The sequence below is a fragment of the Phyllobates terribilis genome, unplaced genomic scaffold, assembly GCF_046119375.1.
Source record: "Phyllobates terribilis strain yellow unplaced genomic scaffold, ASM4611937v1 Scaffold_3__8_contigs__length_932513732, whole genome shotgun sequence".
Classification (NCBI taxonomy): Eukaryota; Metazoa; Chordata; class Amphibia; order Anura; family Dendrobatidae; genus Phyllobates; species Phyllobates terribilis.
Genome location: NW_027362763.1, coordinates 392,997,733 through 393,017,760, shown reverse-complemented (window position 1 = coordinate 393,017,760; position 20,028 = coordinate 392,997,733). Strand labels below are relative to the sequence as shown.

At 44.2% G+C, this 20,028-nt stretch overlaps 1 protein-coding gene across 3 annotated transcripts in view; it reads right to left on the bottom strand.

Moving 5' to 3' along the window:
• Nucleotides 1-6,017, bottom strand: part of COL19A1 (collagen type XIX alpha 1 chain) — a 1,587,177-nt gene extending 1,581,160 nt beyond the window's left edge. For all 3 annotated transcript variants that reach the window (XM_073675502.1, XM_073675503.1, XM_073675504.1), the window contains exon 1: nucleotides 5,887-6,017. The gene's annotated coding sequence lies outside the window, so the exon portion shown is untranslated. The remainder of the gene's footprint in view (nucleotides 1-5,886) is intronic.
• Between the last annotated feature and the right edge of the window lie 14,011 nt (nucleotides 6,018-20,028).

The window sequence follows — 20,028 nt, the reverse complement described above, 5'->3', positions numbered from 1 at the left end:
TGACATTGTTATGTCACATAATCCATGCGGCCACTCGGTACTAGCTTCATCCTGCCCTCTTTTGGACAAATCAAGACATCTGGAGGAAGTAAAAGCTGTGGCTGCCCTCTCACTTTTGTCTGGAAGTCAATTATGTCTATAGGAGAGGAGAGTGAAGCCAGCGCTGATTGACAGCAGGGATCACGTGTCATAACAATGTCACGTGAACCCGAGCAGAGTCAGTGCCAACACCACTGGAACGGTGCCTGCACCAAAGGGGAGTACTAGTGCTATTATTTTGCTAGGGGAAAACATAGGGATTCAGAAGGGATTGTTCAAGCAGTGGACAACCCCTTTAAAGTATCTTTTCAGACACCCTTTTATTTTTGAAGACCGATTGTCCACAAAAAAAAATATATGGAGAAATGCCTACTTTGATCTCTATTGTGGATCAAACTCACTAATGAAAATCAATGGTCTGGTTAAAAAAATGGATCGCACACAGATGTCTCCAGTGTGCTGTCCATATTTTATTATTTATTGGGCAGCAGAATCTAAAGTTTTATTTCATATGCGAAAAACGGATGCAACAAGGATTGTAAAAAGTGACACACAGACCAAAAATGGGTCCAGCGCGCGGAAATAAAACTTAAAACAGAAAATATCTAGTACTCGGAGACAGAGTAAAACTAAGGTACTATAAAAACTAGTTAGGTTCAATAGTGACTTACTCCACTGTAGAAGGTAGTGAGATTGAGAGTGAGATTGTTTGAAAGCTAATCAGGCCCCTTGGAGTAATGGTCGATGTCCAGTGACCAAGGACATCCTTCTTATACGAGATGACTCTGTATTTTTACCCCTATCATCACTCTGGGAGCGCTGCCTTAATTTTTTAATCCTGTGTTGTTACTGAAAAAAAACTCACAACTGTTTTTCATGGACGAGAAAAAAAAATCTGATGTGTGAAGTCTGCCTAAAGAGGATCAAGAAAATTTAAAGAGTAACCGTCGTTTACATTTTTATATCACAAAATAAAAAACTTTGCAATAATATCATCAGATAAATCTACTTCTTTCTTCTACAGTCATTCTCAATTCATGGGTAAGATCTGCATGCAGTGAAGACAGACTTCCCTATTACTGAGATATGAGATGAGAATTGGTACTTTTAAAATTCTATGAAGGAGAGAGTAGGGGGTGCTAGAGCACTCATGCCAAACTCTGGCCCATGGGCCAAATTTGTCCCAGAGGGTGATTATATTTGGCCAGCTATACTGGCAATGTATTTTGTATGGAGGACTATGTGGGGGCCATTATTCTGTATAGAGGACTATTTGTGGCCAATTATTCTGCATGGAGGACTATGTGGGGCCATTATTCTGAATGGAGGACTAAGTGGGGCCATTTTACTCTATGTAGGACTATGTGGGGCCCATTATTTTGTATGGAGGACTATGTGGGGCCCATTATTCTGTATGGAAGACTATGGGGGGCCCATTATTCTGTATGGAGGACTATGTGGGTCCCATTATACTGTATGGAGGACTATGTGGGTCCCATTATACTGTATGGATGGCTTTGTGGGGCCATTCTAAAGTATGGAGGGCTATGTGGGGCCATTATACTGTATGGAGGACTATGTGGAGCCATCATACTGTATGGAGGACTATGTGGAGCCCTTATACTCTTTGGAGGACTATGTGGGGCCATTATTCTGTATGGTGGACTATGTGGGGCTATTATTCTGTAAGGAATGAAAAATATCCTCAATTGTAGACATTTTTAATAAATATCAAGGTCAGTCAATGACTGTTGAAGTTTTTAATTTTGGCCCTCTGTGTACTTGCGTTTGACATTCCTGCGCTAGAGGCAGACAAATGCATTCTGCTGCAAGTTCTCCTGAAACAGTTATAGTTGTCCAGGAGGAGAAAGAAGCAGATTTCCCTTATAAGATACTGTATATTACAAAGTTTATTATTTTCACATGTAATATTGATTTATGGGAAAAAAATGTAAACAATGGTTACTCTTCAAGATTGTACAAGCTATTGACTGATGTGAAGCTAGGTGTCAAATTACACTAGTTTGTAACATCCCAGTGCTATATTATCAGTATTAAAGGGGTTATTTGGTCTAAGAAATAATGTCTGTACTTTACGTTACTGCAGACTATGGAAACATGACAGTGTGCGATGTGCACATTAATGATTCCCTTGAACATCACACGACCGTATGTACGCTAGGAATAGTGAGAAAGTTAAACTTTGAAGCCTGCAGAGTTGTACATACAGTGCAAACCTATTCTTGCTTAAGCTATGGTCACATCGCAATTTACTCGCATCAGTAACTCAGTAGGGGCCATGGACTGTAATGATGCAGATGGCGTCACTGTGTGCTTTATCAGACATCATTTTCCTTCGTATCCACTTATTTGAGGCGGGCTTCAATGCAAGGTCAACTGCATCTTGAAGCCAGCCTTAAATAAGCAGATATGGCTGAAAGTGATTTCCGACAGCGCACACAGTCACTTCATCTGCATCACTACAGTCAATGGCCCCTTTAGCGCATATGCCCAGACGTAAACTCCGACAGACCAACTGACAGGAGGATAAAACACAATGTGAACCCAGACTTAGACTGAAAGAGGAGAAATCTGCAATGACAATTTGCAACAGAAATTGATGGGCTGTGAAAATTCTGTGCAGAATTACTTGGATCAGATTTGTTAATATCTTACTTGCCTGTTTCTGTATTCAAATGCGGACTTGACCTGCACAAATTCCTAAGGAGAAATCTGCAAGATTTCCATCTCATGTGGACTTACCTTGAGATATAATGCTATGGGGTATATTAAAGAGTTGCTTACTTTTTCCCAACCTTTATATCTACTCTATTTATTTTACTTGCTTATATAGCAACATTAATTCCACAGCGCTTTACAGACATTATCGTCATTGTCCATATTGGGGCTCTCAATCTAAAGTCCCTCTCAGCATCAGTATCTCTTTGGCGTGTGGGAAGAAACCGGAGAACCCGGAGGAAACCCACGCAAACACGGGGAGAACATGCAACTCCTTGAAGATGTTGTCCTTGGTGGGATTTGAACCCAGGACCCCAGAGCTACACAGCAAAAGTGCTAACCACCGAGCCACCCTACTCTATGTACATTTAAAAAATGTTGAGTATGCTAATCACCACTTACACTATACAGCTAAGCAGATATTTAATAAAAAGATTATACGGATAGATATGGCATAGCCATACACAGCTGAAATGTAAATTAATATACAGATAGATGTACATAGATAGCAAGATGTAGCATACAGTAATGTATAAATACATGTAACAGAGATAAATACATTATTAGAGCTAAAGGATAATACTTATTGTGAGAATCAGGAATGGACAAATCCAAGGACACAGAAACCCATGTGCCTAGAAACTTGTTGGTGACTAATTTTTTTAAAAATTTTTTTGTTTTTTTATGGATGTTTATCAAAGTTATCTAGTAAATATGGCTAATAAACTCACAGAGTGAGGTAACTAGTGGGATAGATAGATAGATAGATAGATAGATAGATAAAGATAGAAAAGAAAAACTGGAAGCAGCACACCAAAAAAAGTGTACAAAATATGATTATTTATTTATAGGCCCATAGTGGCAACGTTTCGGTTCCGAAATGTGAACCTTTTTCAAGTTTGGAACCAAAACGTCACCACTATGGGCCTATAAATAAATTATCAAATTTTGTACACTTTTTTTGGTGTGCTGCTTCCAGTTTTTCTTTTTTAGCTAGATGGTTTGGCATGTGCCAGGGACGCTTTGCATCCTCATTTCTTAAAAGGTGCTTCTCTGCTTTTTCTATAGATAGACAAATACTGATACACAGATCCTCTGCAGACCACCCGTAATAGACCAGTTTAAACAAACAAATTACTTGATAGATACACAGACCAATTTTTTAATAGATTGATAGAGGGATATCACTAATTAGTAGATAGATTTTCAACAGACCGATTTTGAAGGTCTAGATAGGTAAATGGATTGATACATTTTTGATGGATAGACAGATACTGACACTAACAAACTTTGCAGACCACCCGGAATAAACCACTTTACCAAAAATGACTCATGTAATAAAATCCCACCTGTCAACATAGTTTTGTTTATGGCATAGTCGTTTACTTCTTTTTTTAACAGCCACAAAACCGGACAGTTTTAGTTTGGTGAAGTTAGTGCAATATTTTAGAAGATGACACCAGATAAAATCACTAGAACTGATTGTATAAAATAAAGAAGCTTCTTTTTTCCTGGGGCAGCGTATTGTGAGTGGCTTTATGGCTCAGCTCAGTATAGGCTGTGTGCCTTGTAATTGTTGGACCCTTTGGCTGTGAGTCAGGAACTTTTAGTAGTATCAGATGGAATGGCTACATGTGCAGGGCTGTTCCAGATCCTGTGCCATCACATAATGCTCTGATTAGCCGTGTCTCAGAGCTTCGCACTGCTCATCACCCTGCTCTCTGCCAGCCTCATTAACCTTTTCAACATTACACTATATATGTGAGATCGCTCTTAGGTTGCTAATTGAAAAAGAGCAGCATCGCCTGTTCTGTCATCATAAAAGTTCTGTACACTTGGTAGTCTACGGTATGAGCCGAAGAGTTAAATCAGTGCAGAAAGGCCAACGTGTTGGCTGTTGCAGCGCATCAATAAATGGTGATTAGCACGTGAAGAGGATGGGAAAATAGCCAAACATTTGGAAAATGTGATATTGAGGAGGAACCCATTGAGAGGAAATGATCAACTGGATTTTCTCTTGGGACAAGATGAAAGAAGTAAAAAACCATTAGCATCTCTTGTAATCCTTGAAAATTCTATGGGTTTTATGTGTCTAAATATGAACTATGATTAATATCGCCACAAGTACTAGTGCCGGAGTCAGACTGTCAGATCTGAGAATGCCAGTCATAGAAAAGTTATTAACTTCTTCAGAGTATCTGATAAGTCGTTCTCTATGGGATTTCAGGTAAACCTCAAATCAAAGAAATATCACCATACACAAAAGAATCAGTCCCATGATAAAGCTTCAATATATTGGTACAGATGTCTTAGAGATGAGTTTCTAACAGGCACAATACATTACAATGTGTTAATAGTTTTACATAGGGAATTACCTGGAATTCTATCTTAAATTAAATATATCATAGTACACCACAGTTAATCAATACATACATAGTTTACATTATTAAATTCATACATAGTTTACATTATTAAATTATTTACCACAATATTTATTATTTATCGTGCCCTGATACATACACATACATTTCCTTGGTACCTCATTTAATACAGATGTGTTTCAGGTAATGATGTGTGACAGATTCAGGTAATCCAGTTATTTGAGGATTATTCAGTGCTGCTAGAGTAAACTGATGGCATCTCATGCAGCGCACTTCCTATCCCAGACCTGCCACTAATCATTGCTTTGCCCAAGTACATCTGATGTGAACTTGAGAGTAGAGACAAATCAAGATCAATAGATAAGATGACAGCAGGTTTTGTTTCTGCTCCTTGTACCACTGCTCTGTATTAACACTTTCTGTGTCTAACAGGCATCACCAATCATTTTTCTGTGCCAAATGAATTACTCTACACTTCTCCTCTCCAGCCTGATCACCAATTAAACCCTCACTTCTGGGCCTCTCTAATTACACAACAGGCAAACTTCAGCCTGACATTAATGAACACAGCACATGCATGCATGGAAATCACTTCTTAATGCACAGCTATTCTGGATTGCTTACTACTACTACTACATGATAATGAATCACAGTCATGAGCTGGAGAAACTTTACAGAGACACATGATAAAGAGCAACATACCACCCTGCTAATAGGAGCAGCTTACCTTTCATGTGTAAGAATAAAATCCCACAGTCAAAATGATACAAAGCTGCAAGTGCTGAACTTAACTGGATTCAGACTCCCAAAGAGTGGGAGAGGGTAGAATGAGCTGTGTCCTTATTAGTCTCACAGTGTGATCCTCCCCCTCAGTCAGCAGACAGGACTGCCACCAACACAGATAACCAGCACATACACTGCAATCTGCCCTTCTACCAGCAGCTGGATAGGTGCACAGTCTCCAGATAGCTCTGTGCAGGCCTGCCTGCCTACAGCAGTCTGTCACTAGCACAGGTGTTAAAGGGACAAAAAACTTAGAGTCTGGCTTGTATGCCGTTCAGCTGAAGAGGAATGCAGCCTGTTGCTCTCTGCTATCAGCCAGTTCAGACCTAGGAGAAAATTGGATTCCCGACGTGGAAATCCCAAAAAAAAGTCTCTGCCCACTGTCTACACTTGAATAACTTTTCATCTACCATATCTCAAGTTCTAAAAAACTTAGGAGTATAAACATTTTTGTGAATTTGTAAAGAACTATTTTACATATGTAAAATTCTACATATGTTAGAGATGAGCGGATCAATTCTCAGAGGAGTGGAGTTTGAGTCGAACTTCTAGAAATTCGCAGTTTCACGTCAATTCAAACATTTTGAGATTTGATTCCCAGGTCATAAAATAAGACATTGCTGGCTTCATTTCCCAAACTGCTGAAGCTTCAGAGAGCGGGCAAACATTACTTTGTATTGCCGTGCAGGTTTCCCCCGTAACGCTCTGCAGCTATGACATCTTACAGATTATCATACCTTGTACAGTGCTGGTCAGTACCTGGGCCATCACAGATCAGAGGAGCACAGTTTGATCGGTAGAGTCGTTTTCCATCTCCAGAATAACTGGGTAAATCTCTCTTCTGTACAGTGTAAGCTCTTATGGTCAGTGGAGTCGTCTCTTTTACTCTCCTGTAGACTGTAAGCTCTTATGGTCAGTGGGGTCCTCTCTCTTCTGTAGAGTGTAAGCTCTTATGATTAGAGGGATCCTGTCGCTCTTCTGTAGAGTGTAAGCTCTTATGATTAGAGGGATCCTGTCGCTCTTCTGTAGAGTGTAAGCTCTTATGATTAGAGGGATCCTTTCTCTCCTGTAAAGTGTAAGCTCTTATGGTCAGCAGGGTCCTGTCTCTGTCACGCCTATAAAGTGTAAGCCCTTCCAGTAGTGATGAGCGAGTATGTTTTGTTAACCCTTTCGCCGAGTATACTCGGGCGAGCACAGAGTATACTCGGGCGAGCACCGAGTAGTTACAGCTGCTCGGTGTTATGTTTGAATCACTCCCGTGTGCATGATTTGCAACTGTTTGACAGCTTTATTACATGTGAGGAATGTGTAAGAAATAGACATTCCTCACGTGTATTAAAGCTGTCAAACAGTCGCAAATCATGCACACCGGAGTGATTCAAACATAACACGGAGCAGCTGTAACTACTCGGTGCTCGCCCGAGCATACTCGGTGAAAGGGTTAACAGAACATACTCGCTCATCACTACTTTCCAGTATTAAAATACACTCAAATTTTTGGGAAAATTCGGTGAAGTCAATAAATTTGACTCATATTATATATATATATATATATTCATTCTTTCTGACCACCCTCAGTGAATGTCTCCATGCTTGATATTTGAAGAGAGCACCCTTTTACTTTTTATACCCATGTACCCCTATGTCTCTCCTTAAATTTGAGCTCCATCAGGGAAACTCATTCATTACTATTTTGTGGAATTATTCTTATACTTATTGTGCCATTTGCTTAATAGCATGGCATTTTTATTATGTCTTCTGTGTTTTTTCTAATAAAAATCGATTTTTATTGATTACTGGAGGTCGAGACTTTGTAGTCCTTATAGGTCACATATTGTTTTGAGTCCTCTCCTTTCTAAATGATTTTTTTGGTCCAGAATACCATTTTTTCTTATTCACATGCACTGGTCTGGTCCATAAATCAGACCAGAAAAGCCCATGCTGCGATTTTTTCCACACTGACCTGAGGTCCGAGTGTAAAATAGCCAATGTGCACTATCACATAACGTGCTAACAATAATCTGTGTGTTGTCTGGTTGTGGTCCATTGTGCATATGAACAATATAAAAATGGAAAATTCCGTATGAAGTTCATGTGAACTTAGCCTTACTTACCTGGTAAGTCCTTTGTCATAACAGCGCCAATGTTCCACTGATCTTTGTTGACTACTCCTACAGTGATAATGTTCTGATCATATGCACATGACCACTGCAGCCAATCACTATTCTCAAAGGCTATGGTAGAACAATTGGCATGTCATTAGTACAGTCAAGCTTTTGAAGCATGGAAGGTAAAAATGGGCAAATTAATTAGAATAAAATTGAATTCTACTCGAATTTTACAAAAATCTGCATTCTGGAGAATACAGATACTCTGTAATTTGCTGCTTGTGAATTCAGCAAAATGGCGGCTAACTGCAGTCAGCATGTTGCTTAACAGTAGAGGGCTGGAAAAAGGTCAAAAAGAAAAAAATAACATACTCCCCTCACTGTTCAACTCTCTGGCCTCCCCCTATGATCCCTCTCGATATTCGGTCCTCCACACCTCCGTTGCATCACATCTCTTTCCCAATGTTCTTTCTAGGCCGGAGCTTGCAGCCATGAGCAGACCGCAGCCCCGGCCTTCAGTGTGCATGCTCTGGGACCTACTTGCAATGAAAAGTCCTGGTCAGAACTGAACACCAGGTTGGAGAGATGAAGCGACAGATGAGTGGATGATTGAGAGAACAGCTGGGATGGCTGGAAAGGTGAGCAAGGGGTGAGTTATGTTTTATTTTCAGCCTTTTGCCAGTAGCCCTTCTCTGCCCCCTGCCCACTGTTCAGTCCTCCATCACACCGCATCTCCAGCCCAGTGTTCAAACTAGTCTGGAGCTTCCGAACTTGAGCAGGCCCTGGAGTTCACTGTGCATGCTCCAGGGTCTACTTGCAGCTGGAAACCCTAACCTAGAATGAACTTCAGGCCAGAGATGCAACACAACGAAGGAGCGGCAAAGTGGACAGCAAGCAAGGAGCAGCAGGAGTGGCCGGCGTGATGAGCGTGAGATTAATATAAACATTTTTTTAGCTTTTACATCTTACGTTCATTATGCTATGGGGTCTGGTGAGACCCCAGAACATAATAAGGGACCTTAAATTTGTGGAAAATAATTTCATTGCGAATTGAGTTTCCTAGTAAAACTCCATGCGAACAGACGAATTTCACATGGTCCACATACATTACCTCTACTGGTAAGACCACAGAGTGGAGTGATTTACCAGGTGAGTCAAAGTTTTTCTGTTTTTTTATTGTCACATTCCCTGCTGTGTATTCTTTTTTTAATTCTTCATTTTCTACAGCAGTATTGGAGCAGTGTCTTTAGAACTACATATCCTGGCGTGCAGGAGCTTAGGAAAGCTGGATGTAGCCCAAATCTGTTGAAGAAATGTCTACAACTAAAAATTAGTTTCACATCTGCCGTTTCTACAGCACATGTATAGATTTTATAAAGCTCATTCAAGTGGATGAAGCAGTCACAGAAATTTGTGCAGTAAATCTGCCATGTGTGAACATATCCTTATTGTGACTATATTTTTTGCCACCCAACTTTACTACGTACAAATATAAAAAGCAATTATTGAATAGAACATTTGATAACTTGATAAAACAGATGATCTCAATGATTTACATCAGAAGGTAATTTATTTCCAGAGTGTGTGCACTTTCTCTGACATGGGTGTGATAGGTCCTTTACTCCTTCACGCTTAAGCCTCCAGTCGCTTGGAAAGTAATGAAATATACCCTTGTGTGTGGTATTAACTTTACAGGCGGCTCTGGGGAGTAATGGCATTTATAGGTTTCCTATTAAAAAGCTTTTCCACAGGAGCAAGCTTTGCCTTACCCAGTAATCTCATCCCAGCTCGTGTATCTGACATCGAGTCTAGCAACTGTCTCCCTAGGATATTCCAAACTGTACTTTTCCTGGTTCCTATAACAGGCTGTTCAGTCCAGGATCCGGAGTATTTCTGCTATGACAGCTAGAATGTTATTCAGAGGTGTAAGCAGGGGAAGTGTCCTGTCCACTGCTTCCAAAATAGCCTGATCATGTGACAAGGATTATTTTCATTTTATAGCAATAATTCACTTTTGCTAGCACTTAGTATTAAGAGTTGGCCGAGTTAGAGAGTGATATATAATCATATTCTGCTAGGATTGAAACAGTTGTTACTATTTGCAAGATCATAAGATGCTAATATTGCTTATACAGCGTCTTCTGCACTCACTGGTCAAAGGCGAATATGATAGTGATATCAGTGATCATTAACGTTTATTCCCATGTGAATTAAAATTGTGGTGTGATAACATGGTGTAAAAAAGGGCTTAGGAACACCAGAGTCATAGCTAGACTTTCTTATCCTGGCCATGGATGTAAATACCCTCACTACGGCACAGTAGCTAGTCAGCACTAGAGATGAGCGTTGTTCTACTCGAACTGTTCGCCAGTCTCAAATTCGAGCTGTTTTGGGCGGTGTTCGAGCCGTTCGGCGAACACGAACAATTTGAGAAAAATTCGGCTGTTCGAGGTTATGTTCGATAACTGTTCGTGCACCAAAATCATAACTGGATTTTTTCTCAGTAATGATGAAAATTAATGTTAATACGCAGTTTGAGTGTACAGCGGGGTGGGGGGAGGGGCAGGGGATGGATCTCTGCAGGAACAATGAAGATCTCCATTTTTTTTTTCTCTTTCCCGCATTTGCAGTGGGGAGGTGCAATCTGTCAGCCTATCAGCAGCGCACACACGGAGCGAAGTGCTTTTTTTCACACAAGCAAGGGCATGTGTCATTGGCAGTGTATGTCACATGTCCTTGCCCTATAAGACCAAGCCATTTTCCCCGTCGCCACCATTTTCTCACTGCTGCAGCTGCGTGTTAGACGGCACCGCTGTTGCTGTGTGCGCTATACCTTGTTAATTTCAAGCCAATTTTCGCACAAATCTACAGATAGCTTGGGAGTAGGGAATAGTTGTGATTGCAGTCCTTTTAAGGACTAGGTTACAGCATTTCCTACGACTTTTATCAGGCAGGTCTGTGCTCTTAAATAGATAGATTGTGGGAGTAAAGACTAATTGTAATTGGAGTCCTTTTCAGGACTAGGTTACATCAGTTCCTATCAGTTTTTGCCAGGCAGGTCTGTGCCAGTGCTGTGCAAGTTTTTTTCACAGCATTTGGCTGAATCTAGCAAAACTAATCCTTTTTGGCCTATTGCAGAGTGTGTTAGTCAGTGGAGTAGCCTATCTGTGTTGCAAGATATACCACCTGTGTATAGAATACCAATTTTTTTACTGCACCTAGTGAAGTAAAATCTTTTGGGCATAGCATCATTCTATTAGTCCATCTATACTGACCTCCATCAGGTTGCAAACTGCATATATTTTTTTCTTCATCTACCTCTGAAAAAATATTGGGCTTCTAGCTGTGTGTGGGACTTGTTGTATTAGTCCATCTATACTGACCTCCATCAGGTTGCAAACTGAATATATTTTTTCTGCATCTACCTCTGAAAAAATATTGGGCTTCTAGCTGTGTGTGGGACTTTCTCTATTAGTCCATCTATACTGACCTCCATCAGGTTGCAAATTGAATATAATTTTTTTCTGCATCTAACCCAGCCAATAGTTTTGGCCTAATACCACAGTTTGGCCACTCAGCTCTGCTCGGTTCCCATCCATTGTTTTTTTGTGCAAACAACTCCAGAGTTGTTAATTAGTTAACCACCAAAATGAGTGGAAAAAGGCCTGCTGCTGGTGGAAAGGGGAATAGGCATGTTGGGAAGGGGAAAAAAGGTTGTGTCCGTGGGGTAGGTGTTAAAGCAACAGTAACATCTGCAGAAGAAAGACCATCTTCCAGCCAAACTAAAATGTCTACTTCTTTTAGCGGACAATGTGATAAGATCCCTTTCTTACAGCCACGCCAATCGCTACAAATTCCAGATGAGGCACAAAAACAGCAGGTGCTTCAACGGATATCAAGTGCTCCTTTAAGTGGGCTCTCCTCCACATCAACTTCAACATCACAAATACTCCAGTCCTCAAAGGTGTCACCCCAATCGCACTTGCTTCCTCACAGCTCCCAAATCTCCAGCTGCCCGTCTGAGTATGAGGTAGAACAGATGGTTGAGTCTGCAGAGCTGTTTACTCATACTATAGCCTGGGAATCAGAGGTCGACTCCAGCGCTTCTGTGAATCCAGACGAGGAAATGATCTGCACTGATGCCCAGAATCTTTATGAGTCGGATCCAGGACCAGACGCAGAAGGTTCTGACCATAATGTAGACCCTCATTCCCAAACTGTAACTCCTGTTGGTGGAGACAATGAGGAAGACGATGATAAGACTCAAATACCTGATTGGAGCGACAACTTTAGTTTTTTGTCAGGGCAGGAACAATTTGGCTCTGAGGACGACGGGTGTGATAACGCACAGTGTGATGATGATGAGGTTGGAGATCCCACTTACTGTCAACCCACAGTCAGCCAAGAGATGAGGTCAGCAGAGGAGGTGGAGGAAGAGGCTAGTGACGACGAGGTCAGGTTGCGCCTTTCTGGACAGAGACGTAGTACTGGAAGCACGTCAACAACTGCATCCTCAAACACAACTCTGCCTCTCACCACAAGTCGTGGTGGCTCTTCAGGTCGCATGAGTGCTAAGCCTTGCATAGCCTGGGCATTTTTTCAGATCGATAAAGATGACCCAACTCGTGTTATCTGTAACATTTGTCAGCAAAAGCTAAGTAGAGGCCAAAAAATACATAGTTTGAGTACTTCATGCATGAACCGGCACATGGACATGAAGCATAAGTTGCAGTGGGAAGCTCAGTGTGCTACAATGCGGCCTAGCCGGCCGGGCCAACCACCGTCTGCCATATCTTGTGCATCCGCGGCCTCTTCATCCTCTGTGACTGGGGGGACAGCAGTCACACCTGTTTTGGGGCGCAGACCTGCCACCTCTTTACCCGCAACAGCCAGCGTGATTGGCAGGTCATAATTTTCTTTGGAGGTGGTAACACCAGCTGGTGTTGAGCGCTGTCCGACATCGATAGCACCACCTTTGGATCAAGGCAACCTAACATGTCCGCCTGCATCTTCCTCACAGACCGGCAGTTTGCCGGGGACACCCTTATCAACCCCGTCTAAGCACAATAGCCAGCCCTCGGTCCCTCAGATGTGGACAAGTAAAAGACCATTTCCTGCTAGCCATGAGAAAGCTAAGAGGTTGAATTTCACCATCTGCAAGCTCTTGGCTACAGAAATGCTGCCTTTCCGCCTGGTGGACACAGAGGATTTTCGAGACCTTATGTCCGTCGCAGTGCCCCAGTACCAGATGCCCAGTCGGCACTACTTCTCAAAGAAAGGTGTGCCTGCGCTCCACCAGCATGTCGCACACAACATCACCGCTTCTTTGAGAAACTCTGTGTGTGACAGGGTGCATTTCACCACAGACACTTGGACGAGTAGGCATGGACAGGGGCGTTACATGTCGCTGACTGGGCACTGGGTAACTATGGTGACAGCAGGACAAGGGGCTGCTGTCCAAGTCTTGCCGCCCCCACGAGTTGTGCGTCAATCCTCTTTATCTCAAAGTTCCTCCACTGCTTCTGCCTCCTCAACCTCCTCTCGGTCTTCCACCTGCACCCAAAGCCTGTCTGGTCATGCCACAAGCTTTCTAACTGCGCAGAAGGGATCCTGCACACCTCCTTACTATGCTGGCAGTAGGGCTCAACGTCATCAGGCGGATTTTACTTTGAAATGTCTGGGAAATGTGAGTCACACAGCTGAGGAGTTGTGGTCAGCTCTGGAGAACCAATTTCATGAATGGTTGTCTCCACTGGACCTGAAACCAGGGAAGGCCGTGTGCGACAATGCTGCAAACCTGGGTGCGGCCCTTCGCCGGGGCAATGTCACACACGTGCCTTGTATGGCTCACGTGTTGAACCTGGTTGTCCAGCAATTTTTAGCCCACTATCCCAGACTAGATGGCCTTCTGCAGAGGGCACGGTCGCTGTGTGCTCACTTCCGCCGTTCGCATCCCGCAGCTCAGCGACTTACATCTCTACAGAAGTCGTTGGGCCTGCCACTTCACCGGCTAAAATGCGATGTGCCTACCCGGTGGAATTCAACTCTGCACATGTTGCAGCGACTGTGGCAGCACCGACAAGCCCTGGTGCAATACGTTCTGACGTATAGCCTGGGACAACGAGATCCAGAGGTGGGGCAAATCACGCTGGAGGAGTGGTCTCAGATCAGGGACCTATGCACCCTTCTGCACAGTTTTGAAATGGCGACGAAGATGTTTAGTGTTGACGATGCCATTATCAGCATGACTATTCCGGTGATTTACATGCTGGAGCACATGTTAAACAGAATTCGGAGTCAGGTGGTGGCACAAGAGGAGGTGGAGGAAGTAGAGGAGGAGGAGTTGTATGCGGAAGGGCTAACATCTGCAAGGTCCAGACGGTCGGCAGCACCAAGGCGGCAGGCATGTGAGGGTGGGGGAGATGGTTATACCAATGCGCATGGTAGCAGCCAAACTAGTGAGGAAGGTGCAGGAGCCCAGGAAGAAGTGGAGGACGAACTGATGGAAGACTCATCAGATGAGGGAGACCTTGATCACATTTCTGTTGTGCGAGGTTGGGGGGAGAGGACAGAGGAAGGAAGCATGATTGTTACCTCGCCACCAACACAACAGGGACTTGGTGCTCCTGGATGCGCAACACACATGAGTGCCTTCTTGCTGCACTACCTGCAACATGACCCTCGAATTGTGAGAATTAGAAATAATCCTGACTACTGGGTTGCCACACTGTTAGATCCCCGGTACAAAAGTAAATTTGCAGAAATTATTCCTGCCATAGAAAGGGATGCACGCATGCAGGAGTATCAGCAGAGACTGTTGCAGAATCTTACATGTGCTTTTCCACAAAATACCAGTGGTGCACGTAGTGAATTTCACAGTTCCAACTTGCCAACCGTGGGACCGTCAAGTGTTCAGCACTCAAACCGTAACAGAACCACAGTATCTGCTGGTAACATCAATTTTGCGGAATCATTTCACCACTTTTTTAGCCCATCCTTTGCAAGGCCACAGGAGACAAGAAGTCTGACACATAGTCAACGCCTAGAGACGATGGTACAGGAGTATCTCCAAGCAAACATTGAAGCCACGACTGTGTCACTGGACCCTTGCTCTTTTTGGGCTTCCAATCTGGATGAATGGCCGGAGCTAGCCACTTACGCCTTGGAGATCTTGTCATGCCCCGCAGCCAGCGTTCTGTCTGAACGTGTGTTCAGCGCTGCTGGTGGTGTGCTGACAGATAAGCGCACGCGGCTCTCCACTGATAATGTAGACAGACTCACGTTCATAAAGATGAACAAATCATGGATCCGAAACGACTTTTCTACCCCTGTGTCATCCTGGGGAGAGTAAAAGCTTGATGATTGGTTAAAATCACCCTACCAACCGTTTTAAGCTTTCAAATTACTAATCATGTTTATCTGTATCTTGACTGGAAAATAATTTGGGCTTTGTAGCAGTGTGCAGCACTGATCCTATTAGGCCATCTATACTAAAGCTTCACCAGATTTAAAATTAAAAATAATTTTTAGCTGCATCTAGCCCGGAAAATAATTTTGGGGCTCCGAGATGCGCAAGGCACATAAGTGCCTTCTTGCTGCACTACCTGCAGCATGACCCTCATATTGTCAGAATTCGAAGTAATCATGACTACTGGGTTGCCACACTCTTAGATCCCCCAAACTTTTCGATCAACCTTTTCATTTTAATAAAGACCAAAAAAATGGTCATTTTTGAAATTATAAGCATTAGCAGGTTGTTAGAAACTGAAATCAAACAGTTTTCAACTCAAAACTTTATTCTAGGTGATGTTACATTTTCACATAGGACCCCTTGTTCGAATGGAGCTTCTGAACTCTCTAGTCCATTGAATTTGTCAGGTTTTGGATGGTTTCTGCTTCAATTGTTTTGCATGAGGACAGAATACCCTCCCAGAGCTGTTGCTTAGATGTGAACTGCCTCCCGCCATCATAGACACTCCTTTTAATGATGCTCCAAAGGTTCTGAATGGGGTAGAGGTCAGGGGAGCATGGGGGTCACACCATAAGTTTGTCCCCTTTTATGCCCATATCAGCCAGAGATGCAGATGTTTTATGTGCAGCATGAGATGGTGCATTATCATGCAGAAAAATGATCTTGCTGTGAAATACACGGTTCTTCTTCTTGAACCATGGCAGGAAGTGCTGTTTGAGAAAATCCACATACATTATGGAGTTCATCTTTAGCGCCTTCAGGGATCCTAAAGGGGCCGACAATCTCTCTCCCCATGATTCCAGCCCAAAACATTACTCCACCTCCTCCTTGTTGGCGCTGTAGCCGTGTTTGCGTGGGGTGTCCATCAACCAGCCATCCTCCACTCCATCCATCTGGACCATCGAGCGCTGCACGGCACTCATCCGTGAACAAAACAGTTTTGAAATCAGTCTTCATGTAATGTTTGGCCCACTGGAGCCGTTTCTGCTTGTGTGAAGTGGATAGAGGAGGTCGACAGGATGGCGTATGCACAGCTGCAAACCTCTGAAGGACCCTGCATCTTGTTGTTCGGGGGACGTTGGAGGCACCAGCAGCTTCAAAAACTTGTCTGCTGCTATGACAAGGCTTTTTTGCCGCTGCTCTTTCAACCTGACGTAATTGCCTGTAGGAAAGAGTCCTCAATTTGCCCTTATCAGCACGCACACGTGTGTACTGTGAATCATCTACATACTTCTTGATTGCCAAGACACTTCATCCTGATCATCGCACAATGTTGATTGTAGTCATGCCTTGACCTAAACACTCCACAATTTGTTGCTTCTCAGCAGCCGACACATCCTTTTTCTTTCCCATTTTGGCAGAAAATGTAGGCTGCTTAATAATGTGAGACAGCCTTCTTAAGTAGTCTTGCCTTTCATTGGACACACCTGCCAAACTAATTAGCACAGGTGTCTGCAATTGCTTACAGTGATATAAAGAGCCCTGACACACATCACCATCAATGAGTTTAACTGACAAACAAACAAATTCTTCCCTTATCACTCCTAAACACTTTTTGCATAATAATTTGGAACACAGTGTACATGTGCTTTTCCACAAAACACCAGTGGTTCACGTAGTGAATCTTACAGTTCTAACTTGCCAACCGTGGTCTGTATGGAGTTGTTCAATAAAGGGCCCAAAATTAAGATAACATAGATGGGAGAGGTCTCTATGAATAGGAATTCCTAAGTATTTGATACCCTGTGAGGGCCAGGCAAAGGGAAAGTTGGACTGGATGGAATCCTATATGGATTTGGGGAGGGAGACATCGAGGGCCTCAGACTTCGCTGCATTGATTTTAAAATTTGACCATGTAACAAAGTGATCTATTTCAGCCATAACAGCATGGATGGATATATGTGATTGAGTGATATATACTAGGACATCATCAGCAAATAGAGAGCACTTGTACTCGGTGCCTCCCACCTCAATCCACCTAAAATTGGGGTTATGGCGAATTGATGAGAGCAGGTGCTCCGTCACTAGGATGTATAAGAGAGGGGACAGAGAACATCCCTGCCTTGTCCCATTGGTGATTGTGAAAGGTGATGAAAATGTTCTGACGCGCCCCCTGGGCCTTGGGACACCCGGAGCCGGACCCTTTTTGGTGGATGCTGGTGGTTGTAGTCTCCGTGGCGGCAACCCGGTTCCGTGGCTCAGGGCGGTCAAACCAGTGGCGGAACTATTTATGTGGTTTTGATGTTTAAATGTCCGACTACGCCACCCGTGGATTGCGGTCAGAGTGAACCGCCGTCCAGGGCAGACCGCTGAGGCTGGTGTTGTGGGTGCAGCAGAGCATAGCATAACTCCCCACGGGAGGAGTATAGCCTCAGGGCAGTGTATGCGGAGGATGGGGGTGATGGTGCAGGGCAGCAGCAGTAATGACACGGAGTCAGTGATGCAGTCCAGGGCCTTTACTCACAGTTTTTATTATCCAGACCACGTCTGCAGGTAACGGCTGCCCACGTCGTACTGTGCTCACCAGGTGAGGGGCTCAGACAACTCCCAGATAACTTTGGAGTGCTTCACAGGACCCCCTTTGTGTGTCCTTTGTCTGGCCTTTCTTACCAACCCTTCTGTCCGGCTGCCTCGGGCCTCCTCTTGGTAAACTTGGCGCCAGTTTCCCTGACCCTATGTGGTGCCTTCCTAGCGGGTGTAGCGAGGGGCTGCGCCACATAAAATGTCACAGCCTCCTGTTTCTAGCTGAGGGTCGTTTCCTGCCTCCACTAGTTTCGGGCACCGGTCTCCCCCTTTGGCCTGACCCCTCCACGCAGGTGGATTCGGGCGTGCGGTGGCGACTCGCCCGTCCGCACCCCTGAGATCCCTTCGTTCCTCGTTCCTGGAGCCTTCTCCGCTCCTCTTCCTTCCTTCTCCCTCTTCCAGGCCTGGGCCTCTGTTACTAGGCCCGCCTCCGGAGCAGAGCTCATGCAGAGCCCCTGCTCCCTGCCACTTCTGCTCAGACTTCTCTGCACTGAACTAAGATGGTGCCCACCTTTTATACTCCCTTCTCAATGCACCCAGGAACTGCTTCCTCCCTGCTCCTGCACTACAGGGTTCCCCTTCCTCAGTGTTCCCTCCCCCCACTCCAGCCAGGGACAGGGACTGTCGTGCCCATCTCAGGGGCATATTGGTCGCCCTGCCCCACGGCAATGTGGTGTAATGCATGCAGGTGTCGGGTCCTGATCCACACTACATCCTTACCTGAGAGTGAGATATCACACCTCTGGGTGAGGTGCAATACCTCTGTAGCAACCGAGCCCTCAGGGTGCTACAGTTCCATTTATCTTCAGCCTAGGTGACGTATTGCGATACAGGGCCGTGATTTTGGCTATAAAAGGGTCCCCTAGACCCCTACCCCAAGCTTTTTAAGAGAATCATATATGGCGTGCCAGGAGACTCTATGGAATGCTTTCTCAGCATCCAACGAGAGTATCTAATTACAAATTTTTAACTGCATCTAGCCCAGGAAATACTTTGTGCCTAGTAGCAGGGTCTGCTAGTCACCGGATTATCCCGGCTGTTAAGCAAGCTACACCACCTGTAGTTTGGACACTTCATTTTTTCAATGGAAATGCTTTGGGACCACGGGATACTCAGTGAAGAGCATCAGGAGGCACCCCAAGGCATAGGGGCTGGGACTGGCAGTAGGATGCCTTGCGGTGGACAGCCGAGCTCGATCCTTATAAAAGCTTTTTAACTGCAGCAGCTTTAGTGGACGCTACTGGAGCTGGAATTACGCGGCTGCTGGCATGAGACTTGCCCTCCAATAGATCCTTGTAAATGGATTTAAAGTGTATTTATTCAAATTAGAGAGACAATTTAAATTAAAAAGCTTAGAGCTGCCTCCACCACAGGGGGGCTCGCTCGACCCACCAGCGGACAGGCACCAGTATTGGGAAAGGGGGGCTGGCCGTCAGGGTTCACCGCGGCTCTGGCACAAACCCGGTGACACGGAGGTGGCACGGGCAGGAGCGGACTGAACGTGTCGGCTTCTCACTTTTTGGATTTTAGAAGGGCATGACATGCCTATATCTGTGTCTCCCCCTCCTTTTACTCCTCCACCTCTTTTCTTTTCGCATGACTATATGTACTTGTCACTTTTCCATGTGTTAGTTGTGTCTTCTGAGCAGTTTGTCAGCTTTTGGACACCTTTGAAGGTGGTTTCTATGTGTTTCTATGTGTTTTTGTTTGCCTGCCATTGGTTTTAACGGTGTTCGAAGGTGTTCGACGAACACACGGGTGTTCGACGAACCGAACCGAACTCGAACACTACGGGGGTGGCTCAACACTAGTCAGCACCTCCTATGGCACCTAGCTTGGCCTATCAGTCCCTCTCAAGACACGCTGTATACGGACCTTCATATAGGCATAATATGGCCAATACAGTGGCTTGCGAAAGTATTCAACCCACTTGGCTTTTTACCTCTTTTGTTACATTGTGTTTAAATATTTTGTAATTCGATTT